This window comes from Macrosteles quadrilineatus, unplaced genomic scaffold, assembly GCF_028750875.1.
Source record: "Macrosteles quadrilineatus isolate MER2022 unplaced genomic scaffold, UCM_ALF_1.0 Scaffold_4__1_contigs__length_99947679, whole genome shotgun sequence".
Classification (NCBI taxonomy): Eukaryota; Metazoa; Arthropoda; class Insecta; order Hemiptera; family Cicadellidae; genus Macrosteles; species Macrosteles quadrilineatus.
Genome location: NW_026542597.1, coordinates 54,722,825 through 54,728,824, shown reverse-complemented (window position 1 = coordinate 54,728,824; position 6,000 = coordinate 54,722,825).

Here is a 6,000-nt window from a genome sequence, read left to right as displayed (position 1 = left end):
ACTTTGAATAATGGAATAGCTTAAACCTAATACCAATACATACGAATCGTTCCACAACGTGTTACATACTTAATTTAAAATTTTAAAAGTATCTGGAATATAGCTTTTAAGGTTTAAAAGTATAATTAATATACTAATGATAACGTTTTATATTTAGGATAGTCCGTTTTACAATTTAACTAAGAAAATGAAATGACTGATTCTAGTATGTTATTATGGTCTTCTATTTGTATAAAATCACATTAAACATTTAATATGTTTTTATCGAAAACATTTTGGTTATTTTTAGATTTAGTTGATTTAGATCACAAGTTTTAATGATTGAAACATATAATCAATGTAAACATATAATCAATGTAAATATAATATATGTTTAATATAGTTTATAGAAAAGTTCAAACAAAATGTATTATCTTAGGGATTTGTGTAAGATAATTGAGTAGCGATTTCGCCAAAAATATTATTAATATGGTTAAATTTTCACCCTACTTTTAAAGAAAGATAATAAGGAATCTTTGATCGAAAATACATTGTCTGAAGTAACACTACGCATTATAAATGGTAATAAGGATTGTGAGAATATGACAGTTTTAAATGCTGCTAGGATTACGAAACAAGTTATTGTTGATGCCCTGACTTTAAATAGGTCTTAAAGTAGTCCTATTTAATCTGAGACTAAGATAGTTTTAAGTAAGGATTAAAAATTAATCTGAAAATGTTACGAATGGTAAATAGATCATAATATAATTAATTAAGTTACTAGGCAAGTACAATTATTAGTTTATATTTGGATAGTACCTTTTAGTACCTTATTGTATACCTTTTACTAAGGTATACAAATTTGTCAAAAATAACCCCCCATAATCGTCACATATCCCGTTCTCATTTTCCTGAATCAAGAGCCATAGCACGGAAACAACTATTTTAACATTAGTATATGCTAAAGCTATATAATTTAGCAGCTCAGAAACTAAGATGATTAAGTATGCGGGTATTCTCTTTTTTAATGATGTAACATTTTAATTAACATATAATTTAATTTATTCCGCACAAAACATTTGAAAACCAGACTACTTTAATGCCAAAAATAATGTTTAATGTCCACATAGTTAATGAGTCTTATTTTTCAGAGCACGAAGAAGAAATGCAAATACAACGAATATTCTTTACAAAATTCATACAATGGAAAAGACAAATCTACTTTTTGTCACCAGATCGTTACTCACTTTAATAGTGATACCCTACTTTCTGTGACAATCGATGTTTTACACCTTGTGAAGTAGACATACGAGACTGTGAGAACATATGGTCTGCAAGAGGAGTGAAAGAAAGATACTTCAAGTTTAATAATTGTCATGAGCAACTCTTTAAATCTAAAGATAGTCCAAGAAATCTTGCAGATTTAGGTGCAAACAACGATGATTCCTTTTTACCCCTGAGGAAAAGCTTAATTTGGAAATTTTCCGTCGTCCAATTGCTTTATTATATTGATTTGGTGGAACTTCAGTTTAAAGTAAACCAACAGCTTTATTTTTACCTTATTAAGAAGATCAGTAGCAGGTTTTTGAATAAAAATTTATAAATTGGAGCCATTATATTATAGGAAATAATCAGGACACTATTAGAAAAATGTCTGATCAATTACGGGTTCCTATATAATTTTTAGACCAGAAATAAGGCCAAAAGGAAATAAAGCAAAATGAAATGTTGATATGATTTTTAGGTGATAAAATCACAAACTTAGTAATCACCAGAGATGTTAAGTTTATATTCAGAAACGTTTATTGCCTATAAAGCTATTTAAAACTTCATTAATGCTAGTTTTAAATTTCTATTAAATTATGGGTATTTGAATCGTATGACAGATCCAGAAAAATCATTTCGTACAATTAGTATTCAATTACAGTAACAATTCAAGTACAATTTACTATTCGTAATACAAAACTAGGATTGCAATGTCCTTCCAAAGCCTGATGATGGCTCCATCGTGGGCCGAAACTAGTTGCCACAGCAACCATTTGGATTACCAACAATACAGGTAATTATACCACTTTTAGTCTATATTGGTAATCCGGAGGCTTCCATATTACAAAATGGTTACAGCTTTTCGATTAGTATAATCGTCATACAATTTATATAGTTTTCAACTCGTGTTAATGAAATCAAGTTAACAAAATTTACTGTAAATATAATTTTACCTATTTTATTTTGAATTGACGCTCTGATTGGCTAATTTTGCATTTTCTTATACAAAATATCGCTCACAGAATTCGGTACAACTAATAATTACAAAATATACTATATAATGCAATTATACTTAGGGTAATATTAAATTGTAATGTAAAACAATAGTGAGTAAACAAAAGAAAATACTGTAATACTCTTGGTTAGAGTGAATTCGATGCAAAAACGTTTTCTAAATTTCATACAAGATAAACCCACATGCACACTTTACTTTCATCTTAAATATTTATTTTATATATTTTATTAGGCCATTTGTTGTTATGTTTTTTATGAGGTACAATTCCTTGTTATCTGAAAATATTGTTTATTGTAAAAACTATTTAATAACATGTAAAAAGAAAATTATTAATAATATTCATTCATTTTACATTATCACTTCGAACGTTTTACCTTAGACCAGAATGGTGTAGGGTAATGCAAGTTTTAGCTCTGAGTTGGTAGATTTAATCAGTGCCTAAACCAATCGGTAATTCCAAGTGAAGAGCTGTCTGTAGCAGAAGCAATCAGTTCAAAGACCATCAGCTGTTTTGTGGCATAAAGTGGTTGCTCTTTTTTGAACGTAATCATGAAAACTAAAACTGCATTTAGCAAAACAACGTCTGTCATAACGGCCTTAAAATAGCTCAGGGTTAGCCAATGGAAGGTTTAAACTGCATTTATTATTGAAAATATAATCGGCTGAATCACCTTAAATTACAGTGCAGTATAATTTTAAACCAACCTAAGCTTATGTTATTTTTTAAGCTATCAAAGTTCCGGGAGAATGTAACAAAGTTCGCTGTAGGAAGCGGATATTTCAACGTCGATGGCGATATTAGAGTGTAAATCACTGCGATCTCAGACTTGGACTTGCAAGAGAGATATTGCATTTCAACTAGTTTTAATAGTTTACTTTCTAATAATTATTTTGATAGCTATTCTGTACAAAGACAGGAAAGTATAACCAGGCCTACCATTAAAGAATAATGTATGAAGTATTAAATTCAGTTAGGAAGAAGTAAAGATAAGGAATCTATTTAAAACTATTTTAAAAGTATTTGGTTGAATTGAATTGAATTGATTAATTGGCATTGGAAAGTTTAACAAACAATTATAAGGACAAAAGTTGATCGACTCAAAACAACTTTGCTCTGGTATCAACAGCAATTAGCGTGTATAGAGCCTTTTAATAATTAAACTCTAAATGAAGCCTTTATTAACGAAAAAATAATTACCTCTATCCACTAGTCCCTAGTTTTTATAGACTTAGGAAATCTGCCTTTTCCAATAACCTATTACATACATCGGGTATTACCTGGCATATCTTATGATTTACAAAAATTAACAGTAAATTTCTTCATAGTAATAGAACGTAATTCGTGAAAATAGGCGAATACTTAAACGAAAGAGAAAGAAATGCAAAGAATATATAAGACAAGGGAAATGTACTTATGCTGAATTTCGGTGTAGAAAATAATTTAGTAATAAAAATACTATATTGTTGTTATCGCTTTTTAATCATAGTTATATGTAGATAGAATATTTTTCAAATATCTTTTATAAAGAATTTAACAACTTGCGTATATTTTTATTTGCAAAACAACTCACCTGACCCGCATACAGCTTTGATGTAATCAGAAACTCACACCAAAGCAAGCCAATATTTGTTAACGTTTAACACCATTTTAATTAAAACATTACGACCTTTGCAAAGGACCTTATCACAAATACAGTGGCTCCATTCATAAACAGATTCAAAATAAAAGGTCATTTGCAAATTGATGTATGTACGATATTAACTACTAATGTTCAATGAGTACATAAGGTATGAATAGAAAAATGTTATTTTCGTGTATTTTTAGAACCCCAGTTACTTAACACATAGACATGCTGAATTGTACATACACATGTTCCGGACGGTTAACATGAATAAATTTAGATGGAGATAGGGATAGTGAGGACAAAATTGATTTGGAGTTATCCTTTGGGTTACAAGAATATTAGGATTCGTGTAATTAGGCCTTTCTGGGAGTTGCCAACAATAAGTTGGTGAAGTAATTACTATACAACATTGGCTCTTGTAGTTCAAAACTAGAACTACTAAGGAAGAGTTTTATTTATATAGGTATGCGCGTTCACTATTAATGCAATCCTTATAACACTCTACAATTCTTAGGTCTCTCAGAATTTACAATGGAATGGTTTGCTAAGGACCGCCTCCAACAGCGGAACCCGTCAGACTGATTTACGAGACTACTAGCCAGGAATTGAATTTTACGTAAACAATATGTTATGGCACTAATACCAGGAGATGATGAACACTACAAGTTATCCTCGTACATCATACATCATACAACGTAAGAAATTGTTATGTTCCTTTTGGTGAGGGTGTTTCCCATTGCAGAATATATCTGATTATCCAAACAATAGGTCATCGGATCATCAAAATATCTAAAAGTAATAGGTTATTGGATACTCAATCTGCGGCTGGAGAATGTGTGTTTCTTTCCTAAACAAAGAGAAGAGCTCTTATAAAGTGCTTTTATTTCCAACCGTCTTTCAGATTCGTAAAATGTATACCGTTACGGTTAGGGTTTAACTACATTGTATTACTAAAACTGTTTAAAACTCTTAAGTCTATTACAATATTTAATTTGAAGATTTCCTCAAATTTGTAGCTGTTTTTATTGGTAGAAAAAACATAACATGGAAATAAATATAATAAACTAGTACACAAAATATGAATTACAAGAACGCTGAATTGAAATGATAGGTCTCCTGCTTTTATTTTAAATCCAAACTAATACCCTTCTTGGGGTTTTAAGCAAGCTCAATTAAATTATTAGAGATTATGTCATCCGTACTGCCTGTAAGATAACATGACTTTTCTCAGTCCTATATTTAAGAGATATAAAAAATACAAAACATGAACAGAGAAAATAATTAGTTTATTTAAGGGTCACCTACTTGGGTTTTTAACCAAACAGAATTAGGACTGAGTCCTGTCTTCCATTCTGCCTGGCGGGGTACGGCCCTTGAGGGAACCATTCCGGCATTTGCCTAAGTGAGGAAAGAAACCGTACAAACTCTCCTCGGAATGACCGGTCTGATAGTCAGACCTCCCGAATGTGAAATAGCACGATACTACCTCACTCGATCAAATTAATACTAATACAAAGATACTTAATACTAGATATTTAGGTTACTTAATACTAGATAAATAAAATATCTAAGATACCTAATGCTGAAGAGTCCGTCCTAAATCTTATTTTACTTTTTCTGTGTCTGCATCCCTGGTCTAGATGTTGTCCTTTCTTTTTCTGCTGCAAATCATCCTCAGAGAGAATATTCAATTGTTGATCTCTTCAGCGTCTTCTTCTTCTTGAAGATCTGAGATAATACACCACTTTTTCCATATGATATGCATTCATTTTTGTCTATGCATTTTTATTCGTCCGATTCCACGTGTATTTAGTCACACAACGCATGGAATTTAGCAGCTTCTCTGAAGAGTCCTCTAAATACTACTTGATCTGAAGAACATCACCTCTCAAGTACTACATAAAATCTCTGCATGGTTCCGTGACTCCAAACATTCTGTGGGGGCCTTTATTTGGTTGCTTTTTAGCTGTCCTCTTCGTTATTTCTGATGTAATAATTGTCTGCTAATAGACAAACCATGTAATATATTCCACATAACTGCTTTACTTTATCTTGTCTTCCTAGGTCACTCCAACCACATTTAGTTTCCTACATTTGACTGCAAAGTTCAACACT